The sequence below is a fragment of the Giraffa tippelskirchi genome, chromosome 3, assembly GCF_054371585.1.
Source record: "Giraffa tippelskirchi isolate mGirTip1 chromosome 3, T2T-mGirTip1v1.2.pri, whole genome shotgun sequence".
Lineage (NCBI taxonomy): Eukaryota > Metazoa > Chordata > Mammalia > Artiodactyla > Giraffidae > Giraffa > Giraffa tippelskirchi.
This window is the reverse complement of record NC_137277.1, coordinates 59,562,041-59,579,649: the sequence shown is the minus strand read 5'-3', so window position 1 is coordinate 59,579,649 and position 17,609 is coordinate 59,562,041. Positions and strand designations below refer to the sequence as shown.

Genomic DNA, 17,609 nt, shown 5'->3' with positions numbered 1-17,609 from the left:
GCTTCTGATCTCCCCATTTTCCCTCTGTCCCGGACTCCAGGGATCTCAGTGACTTCAGGAGTCTTCATGATCTTGGAGATCTCATGGGGCTGGACATGTCAAATCAGTCTGTCAGGAATCCAAACAGGAGAATTAGAATCCTGCTGAAACACACAAGCATACCCTCTCCATCAAGTTAACAGCACATCTGGCCCTTTCCACTCTTCAGTAATGAGGTCTTTCCACTTGACCAGGGGCCGAGTCGTAGCCCCTTCAGGAATCCAATGTCTCATCATTGTAGTCTGCCCCTGTGTGTCCACGTTTAAATGATTAATTACAAACAAAGCATGGTGTAGAACATGATGTGGAGAGGAATACTTAAATTTTACCTGTCTTAATTTAGCTATCTGATTTTTTTAAAGTCTGGTGCGCCCTTTCCACTATGGCTTGGCCTTGGGGATTATAAGGTATTCCTGTTGAATGCAGTATAGAAAATTGTTGACAAAATCTCTTAAAGGCAGCAGAAGTATAAGCTGGGGCATTCATATTGAACACTGTTTGCATGGATTGGAATGGAGCTGCATTTACATTGATTCCACTGCTATGTAAATGTTTACTTGTCCAGCCTGGAACACTTGAGGCTGAGAAGCAGCAGGAAGAGATGATGTTGCTGTAGTCTGATCTGTATTTAAAGAGATCATTGCCTGAATCTGGCCAATTGGTTCCTTTTATGGTTGTTGCTCAGTAGCATGGGAATGTTGGTACAAGGGTTGAGATGCTGTATATCCCTCACTTGTGGATGAAACCAAAGGAACCTGTGTAGCTTTTGGCTGTACAGAAACTTGATTAAGTTGAGCACGTCTAGATTCAGAATGAACTGGAGGGCAAACCAGCTGGGGTATGTCCATATTCTGTGCTGGATTCATCGGCTGTGCAGATACAATGGCAGGATCAAGTGTCTGGTTTTCAAAATCCAGCATTGAATCCTGTATGAAATTATAGGGCCCCTGAATTTGTGCCATAAGGTCCTATACTCACTGTCTTCTCATGAAGGGATCGGCTTGAGCCACTGGGGTCAAAGAGTGAGGTTCTGGTACTGAAGGAGATGCATCCTGAGGTTGCTGCTGGAGTGGATTTACCACCTCAACTGTCCAATCGTCTACCTGCTCCTTTTCACCACTGCTGAACTGTGTTTCTGCCATAAATTGTCTATTTACATACTCTGTTGATTCAACCTCATTTTGTTCAGTGTATTCTTCCCCTGGCTCAGGTTCAGCTTCAGCTACCTGGTCTTCAACTGTAGGTGCTGAGGCTGCCTCCTCTTCCTCACATAGACCTTTCTGTTGGTTGTGGGTACTGTCAAAGTAGTTTGCCTGGAAAACACGCTCAAAAATTTCCTTTAGAGCTTTATAAGTTGTTCCACATACAGGTTTTTCCTTTCCTTCCAGCAAGTCCCACAGGTGAATGGAGGCATGTTCATACTGCTCATTCAACCTCAAGCTCATGTCTCGTTCAGGGTCTGCTAACTTGTAGAACTCATCCAACAACGACAATTCTTCTTCAGACAATATACTGACACTCCAGAATATAATAGCATTTAACATTTCACAAGTGTCTGAATCTCCCACTTTGGCTGATATTATCTTTACCCTTCTTGCTGTTGTCTTTTGAAATCCAACTTATTTTTTTAAGGTCTAACAAAAAGCTATAAAGGCTTTTGCACTCACCTCCCAGAATAATGCTGTCTTTCTTTCCTCTGCATTTATTAGGACAGTCATGTTATAAGAACACATTGCACTTAAGATGTGCATTTTTCTGTCCTTGAGGAAATGTGAGTTTCTGAGACACTGTGAGATTCTCAGAATCAGCTTAACACAGTGATTAGAAAATGGATACTCAATCAAGAGGACCTGGAATTGAATCATTAGCTACTCCATTCTCCAGTTGCATGAACTTGGGCGTTATTTAACCCTTCTGTGTCTCAGGTTTCTTATATATAAAATGGGTCTACCTACAATGATATTGTGATGAGTAAATGAGTTAATATGTATGACAGTTAACAAAAATCTTGGTATATGGAATGAACTTTATAGAATATCTCTATTATTACTATTAATGATATTGCTGTTTATCACCTGGCTTAAATAAGCAATGGCTTATTAGACAGCTGTTGCTTTTCTATTCAAGTTTAATAAATGCCATCGAGTAAAATGTAGCCAATTTATTGCTCTTTGTAAAAATATGATATAACTTTATGGAATAAGTTTAGGGAATCAGAAACTGCAAATCATCTCAACTCTACTGAAAGCTGAACGACTGCAGTAAAGAATTCATCTTTCATTATAATTGAATAGAGAATGGTAGATTCTAGTATATAAACTAGACACATCTCTAGTGTTTAAAGAATATTGTTGGAAATTTGAAAAATGTCTTTTACACAAAGGGAAATCAGTTGCCTTAGTAAGGCAAAATGTTACTTAGACATTCTATAAACTTTAATATGTTAAACTTTTTTGTATCTCAAACTCATGATGTTATTTCCATAAGAATACCTGACACACATTTAAATTTCTGGTCCAAGGGCCTATGAAATTCATAAATGTAAATAATATTTGTGAAGCATTAGAATTAAAAGTATATAGAAGTGCTCATTTTCTATTTTAAGCATATAATGGAGATTATCATAATAAAGTATGTTTGCATTTCCTAAAAATCTTAGAAATAGTATTTCAAATGTATTTTAAGATTTAAAAATAAGTAATTTGCCTTATCTTTTAATAATTTACCTTAGAAAGACCAACATGTATATGACAGCTAACATAGGTAAATATATCATATGAAAGACTTTTATCCCAATGAAATAAATCCCTATAATACAGGAAATCAGATAACTATGATAAGTATTTTTATATAATATATATGTGCATACACATTTTATATATGATATAGAATATTAGACAAATAGACAGCAATGACTGGCAGTGGATACAGAGAAGAGAATAGCTCTTAACTGACATTGAGAGACTCAATTTTCATGCTCATGCTGCTGCTGCTGCTGCTGCTAAGTCGCTTCAGTCGTGTCCGACTCTGTGCGACCCCATAGACGGCAGCCCACCGGGCTCCCCCGTCCCTGGAATTCTCCAGGCAAGAACACTGGAGTGGGTTGCCATTTCTTTCTCCAATGCATGAAAGGGAAAAGCGAAAGTGAAGTCGCTCAGTCATGTCCAACTCTTAGCGACCCCATGGACTGCAGCCCACCAGACTCCTCCATCCATGGGACCCTCCAGGCAAGAGTACTGGAGTGGGTTGCCATTGCCTTCATGCTCATAGTTAGTGTTATCTCTTCTCTCATAATTACCAAGCTAGGATTACTCCTAATAGTAGTAACACACTCACACACACAGACAAAAACATGCATGCACACACAGACGTATATAGAGAAAAACAGATTCATTTTTATAACCTCTTTCTTCCACAGAGCAAAAAAAGATGCTTTCATGTGAAATTATTTTTTTCATTTATTAACATGTCTTCTTCTAGGTATTTCATACAAATGAGAATATCTCTACAAGAAAATTATGAGAATTACTAGAACTATTGTATGTGATTATCCTTTGAAAATGAAGTTATTGTTATAGATTGATTTTGTTAAAGATTAAGAGAAATAAATAGCTTTCAACATGGATATATTTCTTGTGTTTTGATGATCATAACCACATTGGAAAAAAAAAAATGAGAGCCATGAGTCCTCTCTCTGGGTATTTGAGCACAGATACATTCACTTTCACACACACACACACACACACACACACACACGCACGCACAATTCATGTAAATATCCAACATGTCTATGAATCACCTAAAGCTGTGCATGTGTGCATGTTCAGTCGTGTCCGACTCTTTGTGATCTCATGGGCTGTAGCCTGCCAGGCTCCTCTGTCCATGGGATTTCCCAGGCAAGAATACTGGAGTGGGTCGCCATTCCCTCTTCCAGAGGACCTTCCCCATACAGGGATTGAACCCATATCTCCTGTGTCTCTTGCATTGGCAGGGAGATTCTTAACCACTGAGCCACCTAGGAAGCCCTTCACCTAAAGCTGTATAGCCACTCAAAGACCCCAGATAAGAACTTTTGTTCTAAAATATTTCAACTACATAAAACTTCTAGGGCAGTGGAATATCAATGATAAGCAATATGAATGTTGATTAGTGAAATACTAATAATAAACAAGTGATCATCCTGGATTCAATAACCCCCAGGATGGACTTGGGAATTAAATTTCTATTCAAAAGACAATATTCAAATGCAAGGTTTTATTGTGGGATCACATCCTGATTCAGTTTAACCTGCAAATTGACTAGCATTTTTGTAAATTTTGTGGGGAATACTATGCTCCTCTTGATTGCTCTTTTCTTGGATATTAAAAAATCCACACTTTCAGTTAGCTTCAACATCTTCAGAAACACAAGCAGCAGGATCTTCACAAATTACTTGTCTTTTTGAAAATACAGTCTTTCAATCAATAATTATTTCACATGGGTGAATATGCTGCCATTTTGCTTCATTAACATTTTTTTCCTCTGAAGTCATAAGTTGTAGACTGAAATTTCTCATGTTGATTCTTGCAATGTGTAACATTCAATTCAGTAGAAATCACTTAAAGATATACAAAGTCTTTTAGAGCATTTTACCCTCTGATTAGATTTGTATATATTCACATTCTGATCGTCCCAAATGAAATTAGCTTTTTCTGCCAAATGCATTTTGACAGTTTTCTGACAGAAACTGCAGCAGTTACAGATTATTACCAATAAATTTGTTTACACCATATTGTAATCCTATGCTACATGAAGAATGAATACTATTTATTCATGCAATGCAAGAAATACTCTAAGGAATTTCTGTGAAAGAGAATCGGGTCATTATTTGTTGAAATGAACAAGTCATTAAGAAGTACAACACATCTCTTAATCAATGAAAAATTATTTCTTTCTAATTTTGCCTTCATAACTTCAAGATATTTTCTATCAAAGCAAAAGCCAAGCATGAATTAATCAGTTCTTACAAGTCCACATTAATGGTAAAAAGTTATTCTAACATTTCAGAAACTGTATACTGATCTTTAAAAGGTTCTATAAGAATACATAACATTTAAATTAAATAATGAAACATCATGTTAAGCCCATGGGCATCTTCTTCATTTTTTATTTGATATAGATATTTCTGATAAACAATCAGTTAAAGCTGAGCAAACACTTTTAGTTAAGTTTGCTGATTATCTATCTTTTTAGTAGGAAAAACAATTGCTTAGGATTAAAAAGTAGTGTTCTTATAATAACTAAATAATAGATACTTATCTCTGTCTCAAAAAAACTACATACTTAAACAGTGAGAACCAAATATGGTACCCATATAAGGAGACATGATGAAAGGTTGAAGGGCAAATGGCCAGTAAACTTATTAAAACATTCAAACTCATCAGGAACCAGCATTAACATAAATTATTCCAACAGACAAATGCCCCTTTAACCTAAAAAATTGGAAAACAAAAATAAAAGACTAAATAATAGGTTACTGAGCTGCCCAGGGGCTCAGCGGTAAAGATCCACCTGACAATGTGGGAGATGTGGGTTTGATCCCTGAGTCAGGAAAATAATCTGGAGAAGTATCCTTGCCTGCAAAGTCCCATGTACAGAGGAGCCTGGCAAGCTGCAGTCCATGGAGTCACAAAAGAATCAGACATGACTGAGTCACTAAAAAACAACGATAAGTTACTACTACCTACCTATCTAGATATCTACTGAATTTTTGCTCTGTCTTTCCAGAAGATTTGAGAAAACCCAAAAAACTACAAACTTATTGAACAGTAAAAACACATATGTACCATGACATACACAGAGAGACTGAAGAATATATAGGTAAAATAAGTATTACCAGTTAAATAGAGAAACTAGATTTAAAATGCAACTTTTCTATATGAATATAATTATAAATATAATTTGTTAGTGAACCCTTTTGCTATAAAAATAGCTCCTGTTTCAGTGATTTATATGATCATCTCTTGAAAAGAGACTAATTTTAACTTGGAACAGTCTCACTTAGAGGTAAAGAAGTTAATAAGATAGAAAAGAAACAATAACAGAGAGCAAAAATTAGGCTGAAAGCTTTTTTTTTCTTCCAAATCCTTAATAAATTCATGAATGCCTAGGAAACCTAATGAACTTAAGAGAAAGAATTCATGTGAAAGTGAGAGAAAGAGCAAACGAGAGGGAAGAGGAGAGTAAAAGTGACAGAGAAGGAGACAGAATGACAGAAACAGCAACAGAGATGGAGAGACAAAGCACAAAAGAGAAACAGAAGGCACAGCTGACCAATGTCAGGATTAAATAAAGAAGAAAACAAAAAAAGATGGGAGGATTTTATGTCAAATTTAAAAATAAATAAGTATATATCTGGGAACATTTTTGACTAATATAGCTAAGCAAATATATGTTAAATAATGTACCTTAGCAAAATAGGAAGAAAAAAAAAGATATAGCTTACAAAAATTGACACTACAGGAATTAGAAAATTGTTTTCTTTTTTAATTAACTAACGTCCATACTTATTCATATTTTCTTAGTTCTCCCCTAATGTCTTTTGTCTGTGTCAAGGCCCCATCCTAGATACCACATTATATTTAATTGTCATGTCTTGTCAGGCTCTTCTCAGCTGTGACAGTTTCTTAGACTTTTCTTATTTTCAGTGGCCTTCCTGGTTTTGTAGAAAATCCTTCAAATGACACTTGTCTGATTTTTTTCTCATGATTTTTAAAAATTGATTGGAGTATAATTATTTTACAATGTGGTGTTAGTTTCTGCTTTACAACAATGTGACTCAGCTATACACCTACCTATATCCCCTCCCTTTTGATCTCACCCTCCTAGTTCATCACAGAACACTGAGCTGAGCTTCTTGTGCTATACAGCAGCTACAAATTAGCTATAAATTTCACACATATTAGAATATATATGTCAATGCTGCTCTTAATGTGTTCGATTCTCTCCTTCCCTCACTGTGTCCAGAAGTCCACTCTCTACATCTATGTCACTATAAATAGGCTCATCAGTACCATTTTTCTAGATTATATGTGTGTGTGTGTGCTAATATAACAGTTGTTTTTGTTTTTTTCTTTTTTCTCTCTCTCTTTCTGACTTACTTCACTCTGTATGACAGACTCCAGGTTCCTCCACATCACTACAAAGGATCCAACTTCATACTTTTTATCGCTGAGTAATGTTACATTGTATATATGTACCACATTTTTATCCATTAATCTTTTGATGATCATCTAGGTTGCTTCCATGTCCTGGAAACAACTAGGGCTGCAATAGTGCTGCAATGAACATCAGAGTGCATGCATCTTTTTAAATTATGGTTTTCTCTGGGTATATCCCAGATTGCTGGGTCATATGGTAGTTTTATTTTTAGTTTTTTAAGGAACCCACATACTGTTCTCCATAGTGGTTGTATCAACTTACATTCCACCAACAGTGCCTGAGGATTCAATTTTCTCCACATTCTCTCCAGCATTTACTGTTTGTAGAGTTTTTTATGATGGTCATTCTGACTGATGTGAGGTGATACGTCATTGTAGTCTTTATGTGCACTTCTCTAATAATGACTGATGCTGGACATCTTTTTCACGTGTTTGTTGGCCATCTGTACATCCTCTTTGGAGGAATGTCTATTTAGGTCTTCTGACCATTTTTTGATTCAGTTATTTATTTTTCTGATATTGAGCTGCATGAGCTGCTTTTATATATTGAAGATTAATCTCCTGTTGGTTGATTTGTCTGAGAATATTTTCTGCCATTCTGAAGATTGTCTTTTCATCTTGTCTATGGTTTCAGATGCTGTGCAAATGCTTTTAAGTTTAATCAGGTCCCATTTGTGTTTTTGTTTTATTTTCTAGGAGGCAGATCAAAAGATATCTGGGTATGATTTATGTCAGAGTTTTCTACCTGTATTTTCCTCTAACAGTTTTATAGTATCCAGCCTTACATTTGTCTTTAATCCATTTTGAGTTTATTTTTGCACATAGTCTTAGGAAGTGATATAATTTCATTCTTTTACATGTAGATCTCCAGTTTTCCCAACACCATTTATTGAAGAGACTGTCTTTTCTCCATTATATATTCTTTCCTCATTTTTCATAGATTAGGTGACCATAGGTGCATGGGTTTATCTCTGGATTTTCTGCCCTTTTCTTTTTTTTTTTTTTTTTATAAATTTATTTATTTTAGTTGGGGACTAATTACTTTACAATATTGTAATAGTTTTTGCCATACATTGACATGAATCAGCCATGGGTTTACATGTGTTCCTCTTCCTGGACCCCCCACCCACCTCCCTCCCCATCCCATCCCTCTGGATCATCCCATTGCCCCGGCCCTGAGCCCTTGTCACATGCATCGAACATGGAATGGTGTTCTGTTTCACATATGATAATATACATGTTTCAATGCTATTCTCCCAGAATGTCCCACCCTCACCTTCTCCCTCAGAGTCCATAAAATTGTTCTATGCATCTGTGTCTCTTATTCTGTCTCGCATATAGGGTTCATTTTGCCATTCTTATATTCTGAAGATTATAGAAAAATTGTGTGGTTAATTATAAAATTAGCCATCAAAATAGGTAAACTATTGGAGAAGTGGGAGTGAGTACAAGGAACATTCCTTTAAACAAAAATGTGCATTACACATTTTATCAACTTCATTATTAATAATATGCTCTGCATTGAGCATCAGTTAGCATAGAGACTTTGAGGCACAGTGAATCTTTAGAACTAAGTGCAAAGTGAAGGAGATATAGCCTGAATAAGCTGAAGAGCCTTTGTTGGCATGGGGATTCACAATGAGCTGGCTACTTGGGGAGTGACTCAGGAAAAGTGTTGGAGAATTCTTCTAAATAAGATATATATTCCCTCCAAAATCAATCAAGAGGCCTCTTTCTTTTCTTTTTTCCTTAGTAATAAAGTGCATAAGGTTGTAGCATCTTAACTTATACCTTTAGAAGATCCTGGCATGTTTCAGATCTTTTGGCCAAAAAAGAGGATGGATAATCTGGAAGTGAGTGCTAACACTTTATTGCTAAGTTTGTGTTTAAAGCAATTATATTGTGCTGTTTTATCTTACTGTGATAGATATAAAAGTGTTTATCAGGTCAATAGTTGCATGTTAACTAAATATATTTGTTCCTATTATAAGAGCATATCTAGAAGAACAGCTGCATTGGACTGATGACAGGATTAAACTTAAGATATTTCACTGTGTTCCTCCAAGAGGAATTTATCTTTTGTGTCAGCCAAGATAAAGTCTTAAATGGGAATATAATAAGAATCACCATTGTTAAGTCTTTAAAGTTTTAATGTTGACTCTAGCATCCCCACAATTACCTCCGGATTTGGTTTTGCTTTTTAATTTAATAGTCTTTTTCACTTGTAACAGGCCTTGCTTGGTGTATCAGTGAGCCATTGAGATGGTTCTACAAAGTCCTAAGCATGAATGTTCTGACTACATATACTATTTTAATAATCCTATTGTGAGAAAAATTCAGATCTTACATCATCTGATTCTTTGATCTTTCTAATGAATCTACAGTGATGATGCTCTGATTTCTCAATAATTGATATTAGCAAAAGACAGTGTCTAATAAGTTTTCCTTCCCATCTGCACAGCTACCCAGTTGAGTTGCCATAGGTCTCTTTAGGGATAGTTAAGTGGTAGTCACAGTATACAACTGTCATGCTACTGCATTCTGTCTTCTGATGGAGTTCTGGGTTTTTCTTCATTTAAAGAGTATTGTTTGTGATCTGATTAGATATACTCATGAACCTCCAAGCAAAGATTAACATGAAAATAAATATTTGTACATATACCATTTTAAAGAGTTAGAGCCAAACTAAAGAAAATATCTGGAAAGTAACCAGCATAAAATTCTACATTATATAAAGAGGAAATATGTGCTTCAAATTACTGTTGGTTTTCAACAGAAAAAAATATGTCAATGCCAAGCATAGTAGAATATCATCTTTATAGTACTGAATAAAATCTTACTAAATGAAGCTATCACCCTAGAATGCTATATTCAGCAAAAGCAAATCATAAGAATAAAGACAGAAGAAGATATCTAAGATAAAAATAAAAAAACTTAGAGAATTGTTTTGATATCAAATTCTCAATGTGAAAAGAAAGAAAGAAAATAAATTCTTTAAGATCATCATGATATATTACAAACTAGAAATTTATGTCTTAAAAAAAAGTTCATGGAAAGTGTTAAACATTTAGGTGAATATAAATACTCATTGTTTCTTCTTTCTTTAAAATTTATAAGAGAACAAGATGGCAGAGGAGTAGGTGGATGTGGTATACATCTCTCTCCCTGGATACATCAGGAATACACCTTCAGACAAAGAAGTGCATGCAGAACACTAGCTGAGAGCAGACAGGAGTATATAAAAGAATATATAGAACCACACAAAACTCAGTAGAACGAAGGAACTAGGGGGAAAAACAAGAATGTTAGTAGGCCTGGACCCACCCTCGGTGGATGGTGGAACTGAAGCAGGTATCCAGTCCCCACATCAGGGCAATTGTCTGAGTCAGAGGAGAAACATATAAGGGTGAGCATGAAACAGCTGATCTGTGACAGCTTAAATGGAATAAGAATCAGATAGTACGCAGCCATATGTACCCTGGACAGGGACAGAAGTGGGCTAGAAGGTGCAGCAGATGGGAACTGGAATGTAGGGATTGTGATGCAATTCCAGGAAGAAGGTTGCTGTTGACTGGACAGACAGACCAAGGGGATGCGAGGGAGGAGACTGTGGTGGGAAATGCCTGTGGAGGAAAGTCAGATAGCCATGGAAGCCAGGAAATCCTACTGAGTCACATGTAAGGGGTAGAACCATAACCATGGTCTCTCCCCACATGCCAGCATTGGCAGCTGAACAATTGACAGCCTGGCCCATCAAGAACCTGACTCATTGAATTACAGAGTAGGACCCCACCCAAGGTGTCACTTTAAGTGCTTGATGCACAGATCTACAGAGTAGGATCTGAGCCAGGGGGCATCCCTCTATGTGCCTGATACACCAAAGAACAGAGAAGGACCCCAGGAAAGGGAGCCTTCTAAGTGCCTGAATAGGTGGAGCTACAGAGAAAGAGTAACCAAAAAGGTCTTCTGATTGCCAGCTACTAGAGTCTTGAAAAAAGATTCTGATAGGGCCATAACTCCTGTGGCTGAGGCAGTCCATGTCCCCGAACACTTGGCCCCACCAGGTACCCATGACCAAAGCAGCTGCACCACCTTCACGCTGAACTCTCACTGAGGCAGAGCTGCCACAGTCAAAAAAAGACATGTCTATGCACATGGGCTTGCTTCACTCGTGTCCAACTCTTTGTGTCTCTGTAGACTGTGGCCTGCCATGCTTCTCTGTCAGGGGGTTTCTCCAGTCAAGAATACTGGAGCATATTGGTCAATACTGGTTGCCATACTCTTCTAGAGCACAATACGTTCTTCTGCCTTAGCCGCCAATTCCCCTGAGTACCTGGTGCTGCCAGAACCCCTGCAACCCAAGCAGCTGTACCACTTCTGCACATGGCCCTCACTGCAGCAGAGCCAAGTCCTCCAGGGTAGCCTCAGGAACAAACCCCAGTTGACGATTCACATGCAGAGGTGGAAATAAAACCACAATTGAAACACAGGGGCAGTGTGGTTAAGGAAGAAGATCCAAAACTTCCCACCAGCTGTACAAGCTGCAGATTAAGTCCACACAATCAACTAGGCAGACTGTGTCCATGGAATATGTAAAAGGACATTGAGAACTCTCACAAAAGAAAACTTGCTAGTTCTGATAGCTATGAACATTGGAGGCAAGAACACACAGGAGTAGGACCAAATTAGAATCTGAGCTGCCCCCACAGCAGGTCGAGAGATGAACACAGTGTGGAGGGCATCCTAGGGATGTGAGGTGGACTGTGATTCTCAGCGAGGGAAAGGACCCTGACAGCAGTGACAAAATTACAAAAAATAAAATAAAATAAAATAATAATAATAATAAATAAAAATAAAACTTTACTACTCTTATGCTTTGACTTGTTCTGTAGTTTCTTTTTTTTCTTTCCCTGTCCCCCCTCAGTTGTAGTTGTCTATTTCATTGGCATTATGAAATCTAATTAAGTTTTTGAGTTTCTTTCTTTTTTTTTTTCTTTTTAATCACACTTTTTACTTTTGTTGTAAACCTCTGCCTTTGTGTTGGCCTTTGGCAGTTCTGTGGAGTTTTCCTTTTTTTTTTTTTAGCTCTTTCCTCTTCTTCTTTTTTTTTTTCTGTTCTCTTTGTCTTTAATTTTTAATTTTAATTCTTAATTTTTTAAAATCTATTATTATTTTTTCTACATTTATTAATTTGTTTGCTTTTCCTATTGTCTTTCCCCTTGCTGTTAATCTTTAATATATATATAAATTTTCTTTATATATCTATATTTAACTTTGCATATATTTTCTTTCTTCCTTTCCTTTCCTCTCAACATATTTTTTAATTTTGTTTTCATTGTTTTATTTCCCACTTGGAATTTTCTTTAGTTTTGTTTTCTAGTTTGTGCTTTAGTTAGTTTTGTTCTTAATTGGTAGATATAATTTTTGGTTTCCTTTGTCTGCCGGGTCAGTCTATTGTACTTTATTTTTTTTAAACTGTTTTGATTTTGCTTACAGAAGTATATGTGTATATTCCATTATTTTAATTACTATTTGCCTGATTTTATAACTGCCATTTGCCTGGGACTCATCTTTGGTTTCTTTTTTTGGGGGGGTGTATGTGTTTTCATCTCACTTAATGCCATAACAAACCACTTGTGGAATCTTCGTTACTGACCTGAGATCAAGCCCTGAGGCTTTGGAGTGGAAGGACTGATTCTAAGATTCTAAACTATAAGAGAACTAATCCTGGGGAGTATCAAATAGTGAGAACTTCCACAAAGTGACAGCTTATGGTGATAGTTAATGGTGTCAGATTCTTGATCTCTGAAGATTTACCTTTTGGACCATGCTTGATCCCTCAAGAGCTTTTGTGTAGTAGAATTTTATTTAAGTTAAAAGGGACAGTGAAAGCTTCTGATACAGACTTCAGAAGAGGGATGGAGAGTGCCCCTCTTGCTAGTGTTATCAAGGGAGTTACATACTTTTTTAAAAAATTGGTTATTACAATAAATCCAAAGAATGCCTCAAGGTTGTAAAGATCTTAATAGACCCACTCTCATAATGTACATTTTAAGATAACAGGATTAGCCACAAGATTTTCAGGAAGGAGAAACTGTCCTCAAGCACTATACATTATATAATCCTTAGTACAGAGTTTAAACTGTGTTGTTTGTTGTGTAGTCATCAGTTCTGGGCTTAAGGAAAAAAAAAACCACATATGTGACTAAGACTAAAGAATGTAGAGAAGAAAAAAAAAAAAAAGAAAAGATGTTTGTCCTCTCCTCCTCCTTGAGAATTCCAGACCCCAATCTCTACTTTGAGAACCCCAGACCCCTCTCTCTTTAGGGATCTCAGACTACTTATCAACCTGCCTATAAATTGACTCTCTCAAAAGGAAACCACTTGAATACAAGACCCTGCATCACCCAACCACCATTAGCACCCTGTGCTTCATCCAGACAACAAACAAAACAAATATAAAAATCCAATCATCAGCAGACAGGATTACCACCTCACTCAGCCTTGTCCATCAAATGAAAATCAATAAATAAAAACAGAGAAAACTCAGCAAAAATCTCACCCTATACAAAGCTTACACAAACCACTGCACCAACCTGAGGGGGCAGAAACCAAGAGGAAGAAAAAATTTAATCTTGAAGCCTTGGAAAAGGAGACCTCAAACACAATAAGCTTTAAAAAAAAATAGAGTAAAGGTAGAGAAATACTGCCAAATGAAGGAACAAACTGGAAACACACATGTCCAGACAAATGAATAAATAAGTAAACTACCTGAAAAAGATTCAGAATAAGGATAGCAAACATTATCCAAAACCTTAAAAACAGAATGGAGAAAATGAAAGACACAATTAACAAAGACTTACAGGAATTAAAGAACAAACATACAGAGACAAACAACACAATTACTAAAACTAACAATACTCTAGAAGGAATCAATAGTAGAATATCTGAAGCAGAAGAAAGAATCAGTGAACTGGATGATAAAATGGTGGAAATAACTTCTGAAAAGCAGAATAAAGTAAAAAGAATGAAAAGAACTGAGTATAGTCCCAGAGACCTCTGGGACAATATCAAATGCACCAACATTTGAATTATAGGGGGTCCCAGAAGAAAAAGAGAAAAATAAAGGGTATGAGAAAATTTTTGAAGAGATTATAGTTGAAAATTTTCCCAACATGGAAAAGGAAATAGTCAATCAAGTCCAAGAAGTGCAAAGTGTCCCATATAGGATAAACCCAAGAAGAAACATACCAAGACACATACTAATCAAACTAACAAAGATTAAACACAAAGAAAGAATATTAAAAGCAGGAAGAGAGAAACAACAAGTAACATACAAAGGAAACCCCATAGGTTTAACAGCTGATGTTTCAGCAGAAACTTTTCAGGCCAGAAGGGAATGACAGGATATATTTAAAGTATTGAAATGGAAAAATCTACAGTCAAGATTAGTCTACTTGGCAAGTATCTCATTCAAAACTGATGGAGAAATCAAAAGTTTTTCAGATAAGCAAAAGTTAACAGAATTCAGTACCATCAAACCAGCTTTACAACAAATGTTAAAGGGACTTACATTGTCAAGAAATACAATAAAAAGATCTACAAAATCAAACCACAATTAAGAAAATGGTAATTGGAATATATATATATATATAATTATTTTAAATGTAAATAGATTAAATGTTCCAACCAAAAGACACAGACTGGCTGAATGAATACAAAAACAAGACCCATGTACATGCTCTCTACAAGAAACACTTCAGACCTAAAGACATTTATGCACTGAATGTGAGAAGAAGGGAAAATGTATTCCATGTAAATGGAAAGCAAGGAAAATGTGGAGTAGCCATTCTCATATCAGGCAAAATAGACCTGAAAAGAATGAATATTACAAGCGTTAAGGAAGAACACTACTTAATGATCAAGGATCAATCCAGGAAGAAGACATAACAATTGTAAATATCTATGCACCCAACATAGGAGCACCTTAATACATGAGACAAACACTAACAGGCATAAAAGGAGAAATTGACAGTAACATAATAATAGGAGGAACTTTTAACACCCCACTTACTCCAATAGACAGATCATCAAAACAGAAAATTAATAAGGAAACACAAATATCAAATAATACATTAGATGAGATGGATCTCATTGATATCTTCATGATATTCCATCCAAATGCAGAAGAGTACACCTTCTTCTCAAGTGCCCATGGAACATTCTCCAGGATAGACCACATCTTGAGTCACAAATCAAGCCTCAGTAAATTTAAGAAAGTTGAAATTGTATCAAGTATCTTTTCTGACCACAACATTATGAAACTAGATAACAATTACAAGAAAAAAAAAACTGCAAAAAACAGACACATGGAGACTAAACAATGCATTTTTAAATAACCAAAATGCTACTGAAGAAATCAAAAGGAAAATTAAAAAAAAAATCTAGAAACAAATGACAATGGAAATACAACAACTCAAAAGTTATAGGATGCAGCAAAAGCAGTTCTAAGAGGGAAGTTCATAACATTAAAGTCCTACCTCAAGAAACAAGAAGAATATCCAATAGACAACTTAACCTTACACCTAAAACAACTGGAAAAAGAAGAACAAAAACTCCTCAAAATCAGCAGAAGGAAAGAAATCATAAAGATCTGAGGAGAAATAAGAGAAAAAGAAATGGAAGAAACAGCAGTAAAGATTAATAAAACTAAAAGCTGGTTCTTTGAGAAGATAAAAAAAAATTGACAAACCTTTAGCCAGACTCATCAAGAAAAAAAGAAAGAAGAATCAAATCAACAAAATTAGAAACGGAAAAGGAGAGGTTACAACTGACAATGAGAAATACAAAGGATTATAAGAGACTGTTATGAACAGCTATATGGCAATGAAATGGATAATCTGGATGAAATGGATAGATTCTTAGAAAAGTTCAATACTCCAAGACTGAAGCAGGAAGAAGTAGATATTATAAACAACACAATTATAAGCACTGAAATTGAAGCTGTGATCAAAAATCTCCCCAAAAATGAAAACCAAGAACCAGATGGCTTCACAGGAGAAATCCATCAAACATTTATAGATGAGCTAATGCCTATCTTTCTAAAACATTTTCAAAAAATTGCAGAAGAAAGAATGCTTCTAAACTCATTCTATGATTCAATCATCACCCTAACACCAAAACCAGACAAAGAGAACACGCAAAAAAGAAAACTACACGCCACTATCACTGATGAACATAGATCCAAAAATCCTCAACAAAATTTTAGCAAACAGATTTCAAGAACACATTAATTTCAAGAAAGAAAAAAGAAAAAAAAGAACACATTAAAAAGCTCATACACCATGATCAAGTTGGGTTTATTCCAGGGATGCAAGGAGTATTCAATATATGCAAATCAAACAATGTGATACACCATATTAACAAATTGAATGATAAAAACCATATGATAATCTAAATAGATGCAGAAAAAGCCTTTGACAAATTTCAACATCGATTTATGATTAAAATGCTTCAAACAATGGCCATAGAAGGAACTCTACCTCAACATAGTAAAGGCCGTATATGATAAGCCTACAGGAAGCATTATCTTCAATGGTGAAAAATTGAAAGCATTCCCCCTAAGATCAGGAACAAGACAAGGGTGTCCACTTTCACGACTATTATTCAAAATAGTTTTGGAAGCCCTAGCTACAGCATTCAGAGAAGAAAAATAAATAAAAGGGATCCAGATTGTAAAAGAAGAGTAAATCTCTCACTGTTTCCAGATGACATGATACTGTACATAGAAAACCGTAAAGATACTATCAGAAAATTACTAGAGCTAATCAGTGAATTTAGCAATGTTACAGGATACAAAATCAATACACAGAAATCACTTGCATTTCTATATACTAACAATGAAATATCAGAAAGAGAAATTAAGTAATCAGTCCCATTCACCATTGCAACAAAAAGAATAGAATATCTAGGAATAAACTTAGCAAAGGAGACAAAATAACTGTACTCAGAAAGTTATGACACTGATGAAAGAAATCAAAGATGACATAGATAGAGAGATATTCCATGTTCTGGTACATAGAATCAATATTGTGCAAATGACTATACTACCAAATGCAGTCTACAGATTTAGTGCAATCCCTAACAAATCACTAATGACATTTTTTCACAGAACTAGAACAAAAATCTCACAATTCATATGGAAACACAAAAGAACCCGAATAGCCAAAGAAGTCTTGAGAAAGAAGAATGGAACTGGAGGAATCTACCTTCCTGACTTCACATTATGCTACAAAGCTACAGTCATCAAGACAGTATAGCACTGGCACAAAAGCAGAAATATAGACCAATGGAACAAGATAGAGAGCCCAG

At 35.8% G+C, this 17,609-nt stretch overlaps 1 pseudogene; it reads right to left on the bottom strand.

Moving 5' to 3' along the window:
* Positions 1-378: 378 nt before the first annotated feature.
* On the bottom strand, positions 379-1,583 carry LOC145540426 (caprin-1 pseudogene; annotated as a pseudogene).
* Between the last annotated feature and the right edge of the window lie 16,026 nt (positions 1,584-17,609).